The sequence below is a fragment of the Patella vulgata genome, chromosome 3, assembly GCF_932274485.2.
Source record: "Patella vulgata chromosome 3, xgPatVulg1.2, whole genome shotgun sequence".
Taxonomy (NCBI): domain Eukaryota; kingdom Metazoa; phylum Mollusca; class Gastropoda; family Patellidae; genus Patella; species Patella vulgata.
In genome coordinates, this window is record NC_065881.2 from 87,380,364 (window position 1) to 87,402,142 (window position 21,779).

General features: G+C 37.4%; 1 protein-coding gene across 3 annotated transcripts in view; it reads left to right on the top strand.

Annotated features, from left to right (window-relative positions):
* LOC126814286 (Kv channel-interacting protein 4) overlaps positions 1-21,779 on the top strand; it is a 351,980-nt gene that overhangs the window by 111,360 nt on the left and 218,841 nt on the right. The window lies entirely within an intron of this gene.

Genomic DNA, 21,779 nt, shown 5'->3' on the forward strand with positions numbered 1-21,779 from the left:
AAATCTATATTTTCATTGGCACTTGAAATCGAAGAGTAGGTAAAAGCACTGTTTTGGCAAAATTCTCTTCCGTAGTAAAAGGGAAAGAAAGAGAGTAAAATGTACTCAACATAGACAAGGTCATTTCGGGACTAACATATTTTATATTTCTATAATATGCTTGCTCGAAAAGTCTTTTATAGATTGGATGTAGCCCAACTAGGCTGAGGAAACCCGGAACTGAACCCATTACTTGCATACATAAGACCAAATAAATATCTTAGTTATACCCACTGCATTCTTCAAATTGACCTGTTGCCTAGTGATACCCACTACATTCTTCAAATTGCCCTGCTGTCAAGGTAAAACCGCGGCTTTCTTCTAGTTGGCCTGCTGTCCAGTTTAGACGATAAATCTTCGAGTTATTGTAATGATGCCCAGTTATGACTGATAAATCTTCAAGTTATTGTAATGATGCCCAGTTTAGACTGATGAATCATCAAGTTATTGTTATGATGCCCAGTTAAGACTAATAAATCTTCAAGTTATTATAATGATGCCCTGTTAAGACTGATGAATCTTCAAGTCATTGTAATAATACCCAGTTATGAGGGACAAATCTTCAGGTTATTGTAATGATGACCAGTTAACAATGATGAATGATAAATGATAAGGATATTGATTTTGTTTATCTGATCTGTAATACACAGATTCTCTCATCACAATGCAACATTTTGTCACTTAATTATTGATCTTAATTTCTTCACAATTTATTAATTAAAATTTCTACTTCCCACTAGATCATATTATCTTTACTTCTTCTACTTCAACGGAATTCATTTTCTTGGGTCATTTCATTTTTAAGTTGATTTGTTATTAGAATCATAATTTGTTCATTAAAAATGAAATAACATTTTATTCACTTCTTTGCACAATGTTGTCTTAACGATTCGGACAAAGAACTTTGCCAGGCACATGCTACATAGTTTCTTCATCTAACCATCAAGAACTTGTCAGAAAGTCAAATTCTGGATTGTGTAGTATATGCACATCAGTTTTATTCACAATCCATAAATGTGAAACTATTCCCATAACTAATTACAGAATTCGGGAAGGGGATCCACAACTTAAGAATCAAGGTTCAGAGAGAGCGGGAGAGAGAGAGGGAGGGTTACTGTCCACTTGACACAAAATAGGTCATTTTGGGACTAACATATGTTTCATTTTTATTTCAATTATTCGCTTGCGCATAGGTCTCTTTAGCAGTGGGAGGAAACTAGAGGACCTGAAAAAACCCACGAGGTTGGATAAGAGACTCTACTCCTTGTCACGTACAACCAGGGAATCGAAACCACGCCAGTTGACTCAAAGAAAGGATACAACAGCGCACATGCTAACCATTCGGCCATCTCCCCCCCCCCCCCCCCCCAAAAAAAGAAAAAAAAGGAAAGATAAAATTGAGTTATTAGTAATTTATTATTTAGTTGGATCCTGTTTTGGCCGAGAAAGTTGATCAGGGTTTTTCCAACGGAGCACCTGGAAAGGAAAAACATATAGTTGTACTTATTGGCATGCAGGTAAAAGATCTATTAACAATTGGAATTTGATAAAGATTTAACACTGCATGCATATGCCATCATCTTAGCCCAGTCGGCGCATTATAGTAGGATGTTAAACCCCATTTCATTTGATTTGTATGGATAATAGTTTTATGTCCTCTATAAATATAAAGAACTGTGGTGGCTCAGGGAATATAGCGCTGGCTCGTCAACCAGAAGGTCTCAGGATTCTCCCTGTTCCTGAAGCAACGGCCGCAAATTTTACAACATCTAGCCATTGCTACAGTAGTCTGAAATTCTCGAGACTTTGAATTTGCGATGATATTTTCTATCGAGGAATCTGAGAGACTCCCAGCTTGTTCAGTAGCTAAACAAAATTAATGAGGAAATATGGAGGGTATTACATAAAGAGCTTGATAAGAGGTACAGAGTTAAGATGAGATCAAGCCTTCTATTGAAGATGAGGATTTTCAGGCATGATTTCCCCCGTGCAAGACAGAGAGTTTGACAAAGAAACACATATCTAGTTTACCAGATGGGCAAAATGTTGAGGTCCTGTGTATGCTATTGACAACATGGTAAAGGGTTAGGTTAGTGGATAGGGTCAGGGTTAGGTCCTGTGTATACCATTGACAACATGATATAGATCCTCTGATGGTTGGAAATTGATATAAGAATAGATTGTAGATTTCAATTGATATATTGTTGGTTATATGTAGGCCTACATACATGTGTAGAGAGAGAGAAAAATGGCATTTAACGTCAATAATTCGCTTGCGCTTGCGCGTAGGGTTCTTGGTTCTTTAGCAGTCAGTGGGAGGTGTTATGTCTGAGTATATAACCATGTAAAGTGTGACAGGCTAAGCCTCACTGTGGTCACGTCACGTGGTCATATACCTAGGCATATTTTCCCGGGTTTATTCTGGAGTGTAAACTAGTAATAAAGCTATGAAGCGAAGCACATGTGTTGTGGATATATATTGTCATTAATTTAATGACTGATAAGACGCTCGCAAACATTACAGGAGGAAACCCACGAGGACCCGTACAAAAAAACCCACGAGGTTGGACAGGCGACCCTACTCCTTGTCATGTACAACCGGGGAATCGAAACCACGCCAGTTGACTCAATGACAAGCCTCATGATACAGCACACATGCTAACCATTCGGCCATCCAACACCCCACATACATGTATGGATAGAAAACACCACTAAGTTGTTCAATGTTTATGGTGCCTTCATATGTTTCGTTGTGACTAAGTTGAGAGCTCTCTCATCTTTGCCCGTCTTTTCTTCAATGTTTCATGGCCACAAACTTTCTCAGCCACAAACTTTAAAAGGAGTTGATTTCAGAAGAAACTAAAGCCTTTGAGTCATTTCCAGAATTGATAGAATTGGCATCTCTTTGATTAAATATTATACAGGTATTTATAGATCTGATACCTGGATCCACTAGCTCAGATATAGTTATTTATTGACATGTGTGCATTCAACAACAAATTTACACACCTTGGCAAAACAACCATGTTGCTAGAATATATTTAGATTGGACAAAGTGATATCTATCATCCGAGAAGATAGTTGTGTCTATTTTTAACTGTTTTGGACAATTTGCATCATGTTTCAGAATAGACCTTTTTGGTCAGAATTCATCTTATGGGGTCTTATTAATGAAACTAAAATATCTTAAGAAAGCAGCTTTTTGATTGGCTAACAACTAAAATTTGTACAAAGTTGTTAACCTACAACCAATGAAAATGCTACTTTAGTTTATGTTTATGATTTAAGCCACAGAGGCTACTATAAGATTATTGTTGAATTTGATCTCCAACATCTGTTAATGTACAATTTTCAGTGTGTTTGTCCAGATATAACACTGTAACCTGGGTATCATTGAATCTCGTGTTGAAATGAAATGAAATGGGGTTTAACGTCCTACTGTTCTGCTCCTATACTGGGATAATGAAGACAGGCATACGCCATACAGTGCGCTATGAGGGAAATTTTGCCCGGGCAGCGGCACTATCGCCTACTCTTATATCGAATTCCAACTGCCAAGGGATCTTTTACGTGCATTTCTAGGTTTTTCGTCTCATCCGAACAACTAGACAGCTGTCCTTGTCACGCCCTCCGTTCTGCACAACTGGCAAGGGGAAACCACGTCAGAAAATCCAGATGAACTTTCTCGGCCAATGCAGGGATCGTACACCCGACCTCCAGGCTAGCGAGCCAACGTTTTGAACCACCTAGCCATCGAGGCTCACTTAATCTTGTGTATTTATCACTAATTTCTTTCACAATAGTTTAATATCAAATCTTTGTTTAAACATTCATAAAAATCATTTAAAATCAGCCAAAGTCATCTCATTTGTACTTGTGTCAAGTTTAAAACTGACTGATTAAATTGAATGGTCAGCTTTAAACTGGATACAAGTACAAATTAGATGATTTTGGGTGATTTTAAACAAACAATTTTTTAAACAAAGATTTGATATTAAATGAATTTTAAAGAAACCATATTCTAGTCCCAAAATGACCTATACTGATGTCCAAAAGAAAGTATACACACTAAAAGTATGACTAAGTTTTGTTTAGATGAAAAACATTGGATAAAGCATTACTGAGTTTGTCTCTTGCGTCCAAACTCAACATTTCTGAGCAAAATAAAAATGTGAAACAAATTGACATTCTACCCAAATACCGTATACCATGGAAAATCGACTTTGGTTTATGCAGCACAAAATGCACAGTGTATACTTTCTTTTGGACATTAGTATAGATTGTGTAGAGTGGAGTTAAACCACATCTCTCTCTCTCTCTCTCTCTCTCTCTCTCACAATAAAACCATCTATATGTTATTAATCATCATAAACATATGGTATTATCTAGTGGGCCACATTTCGATGAATCTCAATCCATTAGTGATTTAGATTTATATAACAAGAAAAATATATAACTGATTATCATTGTACTCTGTCTTTATTTTTACCGATGGGGTACGTAAGATCTAGTTTCTATCAGGGTAGAACACATGCACATGCACACACCTGTAACATGCACAACACAAGATATTAATATAAACATTACATCTTTTACCATTATGGTATGACACACATCACTAACATCCAGGATGGAAGTCGTATGATATAGTTTTAAACATTAGCATGACGCACACACTCCTACACATGTTAGATGCGATTTATTTTACAAATGTGGAATAAATTTTTTAGGACATGAAAAATATTGACTAGAATAGACAGAAATGGCACTGCCTGGACCAAATTCACTCCTTATGACTGCACGTATGACCATACAAAAATATGTTATAACCTTTGGGTTGACGGGACGTTAAATCTCGGTATACTGAAACTTAAAATTTAATCCCACAAATCCATTCGGTAAGAACAGCAGAGGTTATACCCCATTTAATTTATTTTTATCCCACAACTGGATTATTTTATCATATACACTGGGAAACTAAGAATCCAAACTTATATTGGTGCCAAGGCACTAATCACTTGTTAGTCTCAAGCTGGAGATTTGTCATTTGAGATGGAAATAAGAGAAAGCCATAGTGCCACTGTCGGGTAAAATCCTCTCGTCACACATTACAATGAGTATGTCCATCGCCTTTAACCTGGTTGGTGCATATAGAAGTAGAACCTTAAATCTCCCTCCCTCTCTTTCTCTCTCTCTCCCTCCCTCCCTTCCTCTCTCCATCTCTCCTCTTGTGCCTGGAATTTTATTCAGCACCCTAGTTATGTGTATTAATATATTTGACAAACATCTTTTGAAAAGTTATTTATGCGATAAAAAGTCAAATCTATATTTCCAGTCGTTCTGTCTATATTTCATAGATTAGCACTGCTAGTGAAATCAACTTTTGGTCTCCTCTTGATTCTGTTCTTCAGTTAATAGAGAATTAACATATAAATAGAAAAAAAAATAGAATTATCAATTTACACATGAATTAAATTTGTTAGGTGGACAATTTTTAGTAATTAGATAAAATAGTTATCAATTGCCTCACATTTTATCAGGGTTTTTTTTATAGTAAAAAAACAGATGTAAATAAAAATTGTTTGTACAAATAAAAAGTTTATTCATGTGAACTATACCAGCTACGATGATATAATTTGTTTTATGTTAGCTGGTAGTTAACATGGATAAAATTTTATAAAAAATAAATTGGGGTTAACATCCTATGTTGCGGCGATCGAGCTAATGAACACAAGCTCCAGCGTAGCTCCTTCTTGTCAGTGATGCAGGACGGAGGGCCTGACAAGGACAGCTGTGTAGTCGTTCGGATGGGATGAAAAACCAAGGTCTCGTGTACACATTGGAGTGCATGTAAAAGATCCCTTGACAGTTGGAATTCGATATAAGAGTAGACCTTAGCGCCATTGTTCGGGCAAAATTTCCCCCATAGCACACTGTATGGCGTATGCCTGTCGTCATTGCCCAGTTTGGAGCAGAACAGTAGGACGTTAAACCCCATTTCACTTCAATGAACACAAGCATACATCATGCAGTGTGCTTTAAGGATTTTGTTTGATAATGAATAGGGTTGTCTGCAAAATGGTGTGGATTAGCTCTGGAATCCCCAGTTTCCTCCCATTGCCTATCTGCTTGAAATATAGTTGTATCTTATATAAGTTCTGGAATGACAAAGTTTATGTTGAGTGGAATCTCTATCTCTCTCTCTCTCTCTCTCTCTCTCTCTCTCTCTTAGCGATGCTCTATCAGCAGTAGACTGATATTCCACGTGGATGTGTGCACATTGTTGTGCGAGTAAATGAAATGAAATGAAATGGGGTTTAAGGTCCTAATGTTCTGCTCCGAACTGAGCTAATGAAGAAGGGGTGTGAGTAAAAGAACCGTTGGCAGTTTAAATTCAATGAAGTTTTGTCGAACTTTTTTAAACCCCCTTTAAGATAAATATAATTGTCGAGTTATTTGAGAGGAGTGGTTTGTGTGTGAAGTGTTTTTTTTATGAATCAATGTTGTAAACTCATCAATAGATATCTAATGGAAGATGAAAGGTCTGTAATGTGTTATTGATACACGCAGGTTAAATCTTTTAAATCTTTCCCACTGCTTGTGATGGATGATTAAACTCATTAGGCTCGTCAGGCAGCTCGTCATTTATCTTTAATTAAGACAAGATATGTTGTAGGAGGAATATTTGGGTTCAATGGACTCAAAAGAAGGAAGTGCATGTCTAGTGCTAATAGAGAGAGAGAGAGAGTGGGAGGTGAAGACCGGAAAGACAGAGAGTTGGATGAGGAGAGACAGAGAGGGGATAATAGAGAAGGGGGAGAGAGAGGCGCAGGAGTAAGAGAGAGGGGGGGAGAGAGGGGCACGGGGGTAAGAGAGGAGACATGAGAGAGAGAGGGGCGCGTGGGTACGAGAGAGAGGGTGGGAGAGAGAGGGGTGCGTGGGTACGAGAGAGAGGGTGGGAGAGAGAGGGGTGCGTGGGTACGAGAGAGAGGGTGGGAGAGAGAGGGGTGCGTGGGTACGAGAGAGAGAGAGAGGCGGGAGAGAGAGGGGCATGTGGGTACACTAGGGACCGGGTATCATTCAGATTTGATGAAAAAAGGAAAGAAACTGAGCTTACCATCTATAATCTAATACACATATTCAGTTAATAGATTGCCATGCAGAAAAGTGTTAACTACCATCAAGATTCATCAAAAACCGCCCAGTTTGTGGTTCCGTTTAGTTTGATTACCGTTTAGATGGTAAGCTCAGGTTCTTTCCTTTTTTCATCAATTCTGAATGAGAGAGAGAGAGGGGCACGTGGGTGAGAGAGAGAGAGAGAGGGGCGCGGGGGTAAGAGAGAGGGTTTTTTGATACACACACTGAACACAAAAACTGATTATGGAATATTTTCATGGGTGGGGGGGGGGTAGGGGGTGTTGATTACATTATCTATACCACTGTGATTACATTATCTATTCCAGTATGATTACATTATTTATACCAGTATGATTACATTATTTATACCAGTATGATTACATAGATTTTGAAGTAATAACCAACCAGTAAGATTATATCAAAAGCATCTAATAAACCCCGCAGTTCTCTGAGAACAATCCTTTGTACTAACAAAATATTTGTGCTTTCTTGTCGATGACTTTATTACCCTTTATCAAAATATTCTTCTATTACGTACATGATGATATTTCTAACTACAATGAGCTCGTGATATCCTAAACTTGTGATTTTTTTGTTGGTGTTTCAGCGTCAGACCGTTAAATTACAAGTGGAGAAATTATATCCAGATGGGATACAAAATGTTATGACATCATGTTTCTGGTGAAGCTTTTATAAAAGATAGGCTTTTAGTCTTGTTTTCTTACCATGGTATTTATTTTAGTTTATCAGAGGTATCCGACCAGATGTCAGAATTATACTTAAAAATATATTAGAAATAAGAGGAAGGATGCAAAGATGCTTGATTATTTATCTTCTGAAATCCAAGTCTAAACATCAGGGCCCTGTTTCTCGAAATATTAACTAAAGTTAAAATCAAAATTTTTAGTACATAGTTCAATTTTGATTGGCTAAGCACTAAAATCAATCTAATATTATCCAATCAAATTACTAAAATTTGGATTTTATCTTAGTTAAAATTTTGTGAAACAGGCCCCAGAGGTTCAGTAACTGCTGATGTTGTAAGAGGGAAATGATCGTTGGGATGGAGGTGGATTGGGTGTGTGCTGTTTCTTTCCTCAGGCTGTGTGAAACATGCTGGAGTATCATATCAACATGAAGTTCATCAAGTGCTTTCACAGTAATGGTATCATTGGTAGAACAGATAAAACATGAGATTCTGTTATATAACAGAGTGAGAGAGAGAGAGAGAGAGAGAGAGACTTGACACAGACTAGGTCATTTCGGGACTAACATATAGTTCAATTTTATTTCAAAAATTTGCTTGCGCGTAGGGGTTCTTTATCAGTAGGAGAAAACCACGCCAATTGACTCAATGACAGACCTTATGAAACAACGCGCACACGCTAACCATTCGGGAATCCAGCCCTCCTGTTATCTAACAGAATCTGTTGAATGTTATTCGTTGGTCATCTGGAAACCAACGTGTCACAGATCCTATCTCATTTTGTGTTTTATAGTTCAAAATTTCATTTTACTTATCATTACTACACTAGCATCTGGAAGAGTTGTTATATACATGTTGGTGTGCACGTAAAAGAACCCCTTGTCAGTAGAATTTTACAGTAGCCTTAAACGCTACTTGTCAGTCTGAAATTTCCATCATAACACAGAGCACAGTGTATGGCGAGTGTCTGTTTGGTTTAAAATAGTTGAATGTTAATTCTATGTATGGTCAGATGATCTCTCTCAATATTGATGATTAATGGCATGAATCAGTTGATCACAGTATTATTAACATTTCAATTAAAGGGTCCAGCCATCTTTGTTGTGTCTGTTTTTCGAGTCTGAGTGATTGTGTTTACCCTGCCTTGTACATGATGCTTGTAAAATATGATTACCTTTGCACTTTAAAACATAAGATCTGTCATTAAGTCAAGTGGCATTAAAACCCATTTCATTCTGAGCCAAATCCACGGTATGAATCAATAAGACTCATTCAAGTATTTCATCTGACAAGTTCAACTGACAAAGGCCAACACATTGGTGTGCACGGTGTGCACGGTGTGCATGTAAAAAAGCTAATTGGAATGTGAAAAATAGTGACCAGAAATGATCTGCTGAATGGGCAAAATTCTCCTGTAGCTTTGTATGTGTAGAATATACATATATTCAACTAGATTTGGTGAATTATCTCTTTATAGATGTGTATGGTGTATTATTATTATTAATAGATTGTCTCTTTAAAGATGTGTTTGGTGTATCATTATCATTGATAGATTGTCCCTTTAAAAATGTTTATGGTGTATGACTATTATTGATAGGTTGTCATTTTAAGATGTGTATGGTGTAAGATTATTATTGATAGATTGTTGCTTTAAAGACCTGTATGGTGTATTATCATTGCTAGATTGTCCCTTTAAAGATGTGTATGGTGTATTATTATTGATAGATTGTCCCTTTATAGATGTGTGATTATTATCATTGCTAGATTGTCCCTTTAAAGATCTGTATGGTGTATTATCATTGCTAGATTGTCCCTTTAAAGATGTGTATGCTGTAAGATTATCATTGATAGATTGTCCCTTTAAAGATGTGGGATTATTATCATTGATAGATGAGGGATTATTATCATTGATAGATTGTCCCTTTAGAGATGAAGGATTATTATCATTGATAGATTATCAATTTAAAGATAAAGGATTATTATCATTGATAGATTGTCCCTTTAAAGATATGTATGGTGTATTATTATTATTCATAGATTGTCCCTTTTAAGATGTGTAGGTGTAAGATTATCATTTATAGGTTGTCCCTTTAAAGATGTAAGATTATAGTTCATGATAGATTGTCCCTTTAAAGATGAAGGATTATTATCATTGATAAATTGTCCCTTTAAAGATAAGATTATCTTTGATAGTTTGTCTCTTTAAAGATGAAGGATTATTGTAATTGATAGATTGTCCCTTTAAAGATGTGTATGGTACCAAACATGTTAATGTCTGCGCTGGATTATTATCATCTAACACTACACGGTCTGTGTCTTGTTAACATGTCAGTTTTACATGACCAGTAGTCGTTCTGGTCTATAGACAACAACGACCAGTCCATTTACTTGTTGATACAATTACTATAGTATACTGTAAATGATACAGTATAATAGTCGCTCTTTTAAACTTGTCTTCATGGTGTTTAACTCCATCAGTGAGATTTAGTTCTAGAAATAATTATTATTGGTAAAGAGGATTTAATCTTTAAACAGGGATCAGAATTATGTGTTAAAAAATGTGAATAATTAAGCTAATTCCGAATTTGACAATTAAAGAGCACCTGCTTCATAGTGAAAAACCTAAAGACGGATTAGAATTTTGTTATAATTATTGAGAAAGGATAATTCTACAGAATTTATTTGTAGGGAAGCATTGTGATAAAAGAATTTAAAACTTAAGAAACGTTTTGTAGTGAAAATGTTGATTAGAATTTTTGAGAATGGAGAATAGGAAAGGCATAAAAAGATAATGAAAATCATAAAGTGAGATATATGTGATAAACTAACAATATAATGTTAAAAATATTATTCGGAAATGTGAACATTTAAGAATTTAAAATTTAGAATCCAATACAGAGTAAACAAGTTAATTAGAGAACACCTTCCATGACAACCATTTTTAAAAAGGAATATATGGGAGATAGATGTATACTAAACCTTACTAGAAGTTCAGATGGTGGAGTTCACATTCCTAGTATTTTATTTTTTTAAGGCAAGTTTGCGAGTATTCTAATCTATAAAGTTTACCGTTTGTTTATCTGTTTTAGAGGTGGGTTGGGATGGCCTTGTGGTCTAGAGTGTTGCACTTGGACCTCTAGTTACCCTATCACTTCTGGCTAATTGCAGTTGCGGTTTTGATCCCTGGTGTGAGCGTATGTGACTTGGAGATAGGCAAGTTTGCGAGTATTCTAATCTATCAAGTTTACCGTTTGTATATCTGTTTTTGAGGTGGGCTGGGATGGCCTTGTGGTCTAGAGTGTTGCACTTGGACCTCTAGTTACCCTATCACTTCTGGCTAATTGCGGTTGCGGTTTTGATCCCTGGTGTGAGCGTATGTGACTTGGAGATAGGGGCAACTTCTCAACCTTGTGGATTTACTCCGAGCACTCTGGATCCCCCCCACAGGAAAGACCCCTGCGTGTGCGCTAAGATAATAAAAATGAAAATAAGAGAACTTGTCTGTGATATCACCTTCAGTGGAAGCGGTCGTTTAAAAACCCGAAGAAGAAGAAGAAGAATCTGTTATTGAATTGTACCAAGCAGTGTTTGGATGGTTGGTTTCATACATCTGAAATTCCAACGCGGTTACCTGTGTGAGGGCGAGTTATCATCTTTCTACAGGTGTACAGGTGTGAAATCTGTGTCAAGTATTGTTTAAATATAAATTTGTGATTCTAGCTAACCAGGTAAAGGTGGATTAATTGCATTACAAAGGTAATAATAAAAAAAGTTAGGAAGATAATTAATAATTTAATTTAATTAAGCATTGTGAAACAACTTAGTTTGTGTATTTTAGGAGATCTAGAATACATTACTAGGGATGTTTTTTTCTTATTGTTCTTTTAATTTCCCAGTCAGTACTGCCAGCACTTGACAAAAAGTGGAGCAAGAAAGTCTTGACCATATTAGTAATATGATTTTAAACAATGCATGTGTTACAGTTATATCTCAACATACAGGGCGGAGGGTCTGACAAGGACAGCTGCCTAGTCGTTCGGATGGGACAAAAAACCGAGGCCCTGTGATATCACTTGTTCCAGAAAAAGTAAGCATATCATGCTTATGTACAACACCCATCACTGACTAAAGCTAAGTGGTATCTGGTGTTCTAGTGAGAACAAGCTTACCTTACCTAATGCATGACACATATAACTGGAGATTTGGTTTAAACCGGGTGAGTTCAGAAGTGGTATCAGTTGTTCAAGAAAGAACAAGCATACCTTACCTCATGTATTGGGGCCACGCTGGCTCACTAGCCTGGAGGTCGGGTGTTTGATCCCTGCATTGGCCGAGGTTCATTGGGATTTTCCAACGTGGTTTCCCCTTGTCAGTGATGCAGGACGAGGGCCTGACAAGGACAGCTGTCAAGTCGTTTGGACGGGACAAAAAACGGAGGCCCTGTGTATACATTGGCATGGACGTAAAAGACCACTTGGCAGTTGGAATTCAATATGAGAGTAGGCCATAGTGTCGCTGCCTGGGCAAAATTTCCCTCATAGCACACTGTATGGCATATGCCCGTTTTCATTAGCCCAATAGGAGCAGAACAGTAGGACGTTAAACCCCATTTTATTTCATTTCGCCTCATGTATGATGCCTATCACTACCTAACGACCCCTGGGCTTAAGATAGCCGCAGTGCCAACCTCAGGGTCTCCGGCCAGGTGATTTAAATTCTAAGTTAAAACAACCGTTTGTTTCCCACGTGAACTCCACAAGTTAGAAGTGGTGTCCAGTATGTGCATCAGAAAAGTGGGTCCTGGAAACCAATTTCATTTCAATTTAAAATTCAAACAGATTGCAGATAGAACAACCTATACAGAGTACGATGCCATTTATTCATTGGACTATTTCTTTGATAAATTCAGTCATTCGTAAAAGTTTCTGGTAAATCAGTGATTAAAAGTCAAAGAAATGTCAATCAAGATAATGAAAGAAATAAACCTTGATGAATTTAACTTGAGGATAATTACTTGTAGGATAATACCAAGAATCCATTGGTAGTTCAAATCTTTTCATAAAATCATGAAGGTAGTTTGCATGAATTCATTGTCATCATTTCCCTGGGGTCATTTTGTATTTGTTAGATTGATTGTATTGTTCTTAAAGGGAGAATAACACTCTTGCTGGCTTGACAGCTCCAGAAAATAAAAAAAAGGCTTATTCTAAGTACTAGATGTGTTAGTGTCCTACCTGTTGTGTAAATTATCCATTAAATCCTATTTTACTTATATTTTTAAATCCAAGTCACATTTGAAAAGCTTGATGTCAGGCTTTACAAATCATTTAGTTGAATTTTTCCAATTTTTAAAATTAGGTTTGCTAAGATGAAATTTGTATCATCAATTAATTGGAATATTGTAAAATAGTACAATTTGTTGACCAGAATAAAGATTGGGACATATTATTCAGTTACAAAAAGAGTGGTATTGAGCCTTTAAAAAAATAGGGAGAAAGATGTGTAGAGGATTGTAGTAAGGATATAATATAGTATTTGGGTGTTTTGAAGATGTGTAGAGGATCGTGGTAGGCATATAATATAGTATTTGGGTGTTTTGAAGTGTATATTCAGTGATTGGAATTATATTGATACAGGCAAGTAATTTATCGAGCTACTTATAAGCCCCTTTTTTCAAACCTCAATGAGGATATCTTATTCAGGGGGGTTTGGATGGCCGAATGATTAGCAGGTGTGTGCTGTATCATAAGGTCTGTCATTTAGTCAACTGGTGTGGTTTCGATTCCCCGGTTGTACGAGACAAGGAGTAGGGTTGCCTGTCCAACCTTGTTGGTTTTCTCCGGTTTCTTCCCACTGCTAAAGACCCCTACGTGCAAGCAAATTATTGAAATACCATTGAACCATGTGTTAGTCCTGAAATGACCTAGTTTGTGTGGAGTGGATGTTAAACCCTCTCTCACTCTCCTTCTCTCTCTCTAAATAGGGATGTCTTATTATTCAGGAAATGAAATGTGGTTCTGCATCAACTGGGCTAACAAGGATGAGCAAATGGCATGCAGCAATATGCTATGAGTAAAATTTGTCCACCTATTCTTTGTGGATTCCAACTTTTAAGGTTTCTTTTACATGCACGCTAATGTTTACATTGAATCATTTGTGGCTATTCTGTCTTGTAAATTCTGATCCCTTCTGTGTCAGATTTCTTTTAGCTTTAAATTGTGTTAAAGAAGATATGTTAAAAAGCTTTATATTCTTGTTATTTTCATTAAAACTTATTCGGCTTTGTAGTTCTGTGTCAGAAAAATATTTTAAGCTTTATGTTGTGAAAATGGACAAAGATGTTAAAGAGCTGTAAATCCTCCTAGTCATTGTCATTAAAAATCATTCTGCTTTACTATAAGTTACAAGTTGTTGTTAAGTGGTGGAAGATGTATATCTGTAAGTCAATCAGCACAGAACGTGTTGTTAAACATACGATATCAATTAACACTTCGGTGGTGTGGACAGTTCATTTACCACTAATGATGAAATACAGGTGTGTTCATCATGGCTAGAAACTAATTTATTGTTTTTTTATCTCCATCTGTTCATAAACTGATAATTACAAACTTTGGCTTTTTTTGCCAGTAATATGGTATTTTAAAGACTAGCGAGCCAGCGTCTTACCCACTTAGCCATGTGATTCCCATCAAACGACTAGATACAAGGAGTAAACGGGACGGAATAGAATGTACCAGGAGGATCGCTGGACATTGTGTTAAACAACTGACATGATTCGGGAAAATGTCACTTAACACCTCATATCAGATTATGACTAACAGAAGGTTGACACTGGCACTGGTCTGACACGGCCAACAATCTGATTAAAACACAGATCTTATTTCATTTCGTTTTATAGTTCAAAATTTCCTTTTACTTGTCTTTACTTCACTTGGATCTGGAAGAGTTGTTATTTAACTTGTGTTCTGAATGGTGTCAGGGATAAACCAATGAAACGGTCTGTTACGGCGAGCTTTAGGTGTGTTTTTCACGGAACTGTGGGTAATCCACTAGTAACAAAAATGCTAATTGGTTAATCAAATGTCTGACGTCAAAAGGGTCATAAGTCGGTATTTTGACCCCTGACGTGACCTATCACTATAACTTGTCAGATCTTCATGTAGTGTAGGCCATCGAAAGTATAAAAAAACGAAACGAAATATAGATCTGTGTTTTAATCAGACTGACACGGCCAACGGACACGTAGAAGTCATTAGTTCATTAATATTACCCCTGGTCTGAGTTATGATGTAATTTATGCATCTGTATAATCTCTTCTGTCATCCTTTGTCTAGAACAGGATTATAAGCAGAATAAAACTGAGATTATTCAGACTAGGCGAGGGCGTCTAGAAGGTAACTTGGGACCAGGCAGGTCTCGAGTTGAGTTAAGACCAGTGGCCATTAAGTTAGTTGAGAGTTGGCACCTAAGGGTGTCAAGCCAAGCTAGAAACATGCCTACCTCAACACAAGCTATTTACGCAGTCTTAAGTTTTTTTTACATATCATAAGAAGTTAAACCAGTGTTGTCATCAAGACCCAATACTGTAACTATTGTCAATATGTGTAGATTCTAAAGTATAACTAAAAGAACTCTTGATAGGGGGAATTTAAGGAAAATCAAGCTTAAACGTTGCTGTCTGGAAAAAATATCCTTAGTAGCACATATGTCTGTTTTTATTATCTCAGTTGGTGCAGAAAAGTGGGACGTTAAAACCCTTATTCCTTGTTTCATTATATTTTTTGGGGGGTTGAATGGACGAATGGTTAGCGCGGCTGCGCTGTATCATAAGGTCTGTCATTGAGTCAACTGGCGGGGTTTCAATTTCCCGGTTGTACGTGGCAATGAGTAGGGTCGCCTGTCCAACCTTGTGGGTTTTCTCCGGGTCCTCCGCTTTCCTACCACTGCTAAAGACCCTTACGGGCAAACGAATTATTGAAATAGAATTGAACCATATGTTAGTCCCAAAACGACCTAGTTTGTGTTGTGTGGAATTAAAACTCTCTCTCTCTCTCTCTGGGTTGTCTCTTGAAGGATGTGATTGACGTTGATATACACTCTGTGTGTGGGTTGTCTCTTGAAGGATGTGATTGACGTTGATATACACTCTGTGTGTGGGTTGTCTCTTGAAGGAAGTGATTGACGTTGATATACACTCTATGTGTGGGTTGTCTCTTGAAGGATGTGATTGACGTTGATATACACTCTGTGTGTGGATTGTCTCTTGAAGGATGTGATTGACGTTGATATACACTCTGTGTGTGGGTGGGGGGTTGGATGGCTGAATGGTTAGCGTGCGCGCGCTGTATCATAAAGTCTGTCATTGAGTCGACTGTCGTGGTTTCGAATCCCCGGTTGTACGTGGCAAGGAGTAGGGTCGCCTGTCCAACCTCGTGGGTTTTCACCGGGTCCTCCGGTTTCCTCCCACTGCTAAAGACCCCTACGCGCAAGCGAATTGTGTAAATAAAATTAAACCATAGGTTAGTCCCGTAATGACCTAGTTTGTGTCGATTGGTCGTTAAACCCCATTTCTCTCTCTCTCTCTCTCTCTGTGGGTTGTCTCTTGAAGGTTCTGTCTTGAAGGATCTGATTGACGTTGATACACTCTCTGTGAGTGAGTTGTCTCTTGAAGGATCTAAATGTCAATCTTATAAAACATTAAGGGAATAATTAACATGACTAATGGTCGTTATATGTTTGTCACACGGAGCTCCTGAGATTCACAATTATGGAAATGAAAAATAACCACGAGAATTAATCAAGTATAAATAGATTGTTTTTCACTAATGTCCACTCTCGGGGTCCATTTTTATGATGGTGATTTTGTGTTAGATTGCTTTGGGTAAAATCCATCATCCGAGCTTGTTAGGTTTGATGGTATCTTTACGAATTAACAGCGATTTGTATCAATCTAATGATAAGTAATTCAGATTCATCTGATTGGTTGAAACATGATATTTTAAGGTCAAGTCAAGCACAGAGTTGATTACTAATATTGACTTGTAAATGACTGGCGTTGATTGATTACCACTACTTTCCATTAGCTAGGCCAATGTTAAAAATTTAATTCCTGTTATGCAAAATATTTAAAGACAACATAAGAAGTAGTATTATGTTCAGAACACCCATCATCACTTATCTATTGTTAATAAGGTGGTATCAGGTGTTCCAGAAAGAGTAAGCACATCCTGTCTGATGCAGGACATCTATTACCATTATAGCCACAGAATACCAAGTGGTATCAGGCCTTGTAGAAAGAGTAAGCACATCCTGTCTGATGCAGGACACCTATACTATTCAAAAAAAGTAGGGGATATTTGATTTTTAAGTGTTATTAAAGTCACCTAATGAAACTGACGAAGAAACAAATGACAAAATGAAATGAAGTTCACATTCATCGATTTATTCCAAATGATCGTTAGACTAAGTAAGGCACAGACTGATCATTATAAGGGTAAAATGATACCCGGGGTCAAACAGCAAAGTTACCACAGCATCACAACCAAGTCAGTAACGGGTAAATCCTCCTCTGTTTGCCAAACAAGCATTGATCCGACGTGGCATACTCCTAATGAGACGTCTAAGGTCATTTTGGTCCAGATTGTCCCATTCCTGTTGCAACGCAGCAGCAAGTTCTTGGACATTGGCAGGACGTAACCTCTGTCCAAGCATGTCCCAGACATGCTCGATGGGGGAGAGGTCGGGACTCAGTGCTGGCCAAGGTAATGTGGTGATGTTCTGTTGTTGGAGGTAACCTGTAACGATCCTGGCCCTGTGACATCTTGCGTTGTCATCCTGGAAGATGAAACGGCGGCCATGACGTCGTGCAAACGGCACAACATGGACTGCCAAGATGTTGTCCCGGTAGTACTGGCCTGTAACACGCCCTGCAACAACATGTAAAGCCGTTCTTCCAGCAACAGTGATGCCTCCCCACACCATAACAGAACCACCCCCAAATCGATCATGTCTGATGACGTTAACGTCTTGGAAGCGCTCGTTTCGACGACGCCACACCCTCCTACGTCTGTCCAAAAAATCAACAGTGAACCTTGACTCATCTGAAAACATCACATTGCTCCAGCGTCGATTATCCCAGTGTTGACGATCCCTACACCAACGACGTCTTGCCTGAATGTGATGATATCTCAAACAAGGGAGCACGCGAGGACGTCGGGCGCGAAGGTGACCCCTATGCAGTCGATTCCGAATCGTCTGGCCACTCACTCTCACACCAGTGTCTGTTTGAAGACGAGCGCTGATCTGATTTGCTGTGATGACACGATTTCTCAAGGCCAAGGTACGGATAAATCGATCCTGGGCTTGAGTTGTCGCCCTTGGTCGACCTGAGCGTGGTCTGTCCTGTACAGATTGTGTATCACGGTATCTGGACCATAGCCTGCTTATGACAGACTGAGAAACATTCATCGTCCGCGCCACAACCGCCTGTGTTGTGCCGATCTGTAGCATGCCAAGGGCACGTAACCTTTCATTTTGGGTAAGCCGACGCATATCAAAATTTGTTTTCTGGTCACTAAAACAATTAAACTGATGTTTCCACCCTGGAATTCAATGCCACAATGACTGTAACATTCAAAGTCAGAGTCGTGCAAATCTTGGGTTGGACCCCCATGATGATCCCAAGCATCACCTGCATTCCATGCGGTAGCTATTGGTGCGTTTGGGCGTCACATGTAACTGGAAATGTTTCTTCTGTTAGGTTCTATAGTGACTTTATTCGTAGTCATTTGGATATTTTAGTATTATGCCCCCAAAATCAAATATCCCCTACTTTTTTTGAATAGTATATTACCACTTGTAGCTATGGGTTGTTAGTATAAAAAAACAAATCTGTTTGTAGAAGGGGCACTGACATTAAAAATATATTTGCCCTACCTTTTTGAAATCCGGCTTTTGCTTCTGGCCCATGCATTATTATTTGCGAATTACCATCTTCCCTTTCATTGGTGCAGGACAGAGAGCTTGGCAAAGTATAAAAAGTAAACCCCATTTCGTATTCACCCCCACCAGAGCGCATTCTGGGTTCCCATTTGGGAGAGTTGCCTCCCACACAAAGTCATTTTAATGTTAGCCTTGACAGATTGTCCGATTCCAATACAAGACGTTAATTACTGTTCTTGTGTTAAACAGTACTTTAGTAGCGTAGATATTTACGTATTTATCGGACAGGATTTCATATTGATCACACTGTTTGTTGAGATTATATTTCACAGTTAAATCGGTTATCTGATGTTGAATCGACATAACGTCATCAATTTATATCCATCATACTTTTGTTGTCGGATGGGGCAATTGAAAATCTTTAGAGGGTGGGTTACTCCAGGTAGCCCATCCCTCATCATGGCTTTATCATTTAAAGCTGAATCTCTCAAATTGTCTGAGGGGTTTGGATGGTCGATGGTTGAATGCACGTTACATAATATGGTCTGTCATCGAGTCAGTTTCGATTCGCCGGTTGGACGTAACAAGGAGTAAGGTCGCTTTGGGGCCTCTGGTTTCCTCCTACTCTACGAGCAATCGAATTATTGAAATGAAATTGAACCCTATGTTAGTCCTGAATGTGTCGAGTGGATGGTAAACCCATTGTACTTAACTTGAGTTCCCTGTAAAAAACATATTTTAGTGTATTTGGGGCTATAGAAAAGATCTTTGACGTTGTATTGATGAACAGCTCAGGAATATTGTCCGATTTCTGCATGTTGTTTGGATTATAGCCGTATTTTGGGAGGTTGTACAAAATGTCTGATATATTTTGAGATTTTGTATTTAGGAAATATGTAATGCTACGTTTGGAGGTTGTACAGAATTGGTACAGAACAAGTCAGCGGATAAATTTTAAAATAATTGTATTTCTGTGTGTCTGAAGTTAGAATCATGTTGTCATGGAATATTTTGAGGATTTCTAAAAGTTGTATTTGTGCCTAACAAACTGATTCTAACCTGGATGGTGAAGAATTTTTACAAGTTTTTACAAGGAACTAGATCCTAGACTTGTATAAACTATGTGGTTTTTTTTGATCTGACAGCTGTAGAATTTGATTGTTGATTGTTTTTATCAGAAAATAAAAGTTTGACATGTGTCCGATATGAAAAGAAAATATATTAATAATATGTCTAGATAGAATTTATCAAGAGTATAATTCTTTGCGATACATCAATTGTTTGATTTATTTATGAGAGCAGCAGATGGACAAATATAAAACGTGAAATTATATCACATTGGCTGTTTCAGTTTGTGTCAATATTTGTAGTAGTTTTTATGAAATGTTTTATGAAGATATTTGCCGTAGCGAACTGTGTATTAAAACCAGATCGGGCATCTTTATCCAAGTAGGGCGGAACTTTTTTTGATTAATTGTTTTTCGACAGTATTTGTATCCTGTCCAGAAGTCGGTTTTCTAAGGAATGTACCCTGTAACTGTGTTCTGTGGGTAAGGCTTGATCAGGTTTTGGTTTTTACCATAGTATTCAAAAATAGATCTCTCTCTCTCTCTCTCCCTCTCTCTCTCTCTCTCTCTCTTCCAAATTTTGCCTGACATTCAGAATTGATTAATTTAATAGTTTGCATTAGATTTGAGGATGAATGTAATCAATCGGATCATAATCATAATATTTATGACATGATTATTTTCCAGTAAAGTTGTAGGCCTATTGGACATTTTTAAATTCTGTTTCAAGGCGTGTCTATTGTCACTATTTTGAACCGTAAAAATTTCTATTAAATAGGAGCAACCGAGCGAATAAAGCAAACTGTCGCCATGCCATGGAGAACAAATTTATTTCTTTCTATTTTATTCAGATGTTATTAAATTAACTGACAGGGTATATAAAGGATATTGTTTAACCTCGTTATGAAAATTTAAAATCAAAAATCATTCAAAATTTAACCAAACTGTGCAACTTTTGTCTAAATCGTGACGTTACAAGGACGTTACTATATTTAGCCTATTGTGGAGTGTGCATTGCATCATAAGGTCTGTCATTGAGTCAAGTGGCATGTTTTCGATTCCCCGCAGTAGGGTTGTCTGTCTAACAACTGCTAAAGACCCTTACATGCAAGCAAATTAACGAAATAGAATAAAACCATATGTTAGTCCCGAAATGACCTAGTTTGTGTTGAGTGGACATTAAACCCCATTTCTCTCTCTCTCTCTCTCTCTGTCTCTAATGCATTGACTATTAGATCATAAGATTTGTTGTTCAGTTTAGTGACATGGTTTTGATGTTACACTTGTGCCTGATATCTCTCTTTTAAAGACCCCTAAGCTATTTATTTGAGTAAAATTTTACCATATATCAGTTCCGAAATGACCTTATGTTGAGTTGAGTTGATGTTAAACCTCATTTCACTGTTCCCCAAACCCAGAGCGCGCTCACTGGGCAAAATTTACTTCCTAGCACACTCAGTGGTGTATGGCCGTCTTCATTAGCCTGAAGAGAACAGTACGACGTTAAACCCCATTTTATTTCATTTCTATTTTGATTACAGTTGAAACCATTGAAAAGAATAAATATTCAAGAACTTTATTAACATTTATTGATATGGAGACTTGTGAATTCAATGACTAATTAATTTGATTATGAAATTCACAAAAGTTTTAAATGGGTTGAGGTAATAACAGACAAGAACTTATCCCGTTTTTTTATTTCTAATGCAAAACAGCCAGAATGTTTGTCTGAATAAATTCTTGTCAGTTGGAACAATGACCTTCATGGAATTCTTACATGACATTTACAAGATAAAAATAAACGGATCTAAGGTCTAATGTTTTATATTAAACTAAAAATCTTCGAGATTTATACGTGCGTTCGTTTTGACTTTTTATTTGAAAAGAAA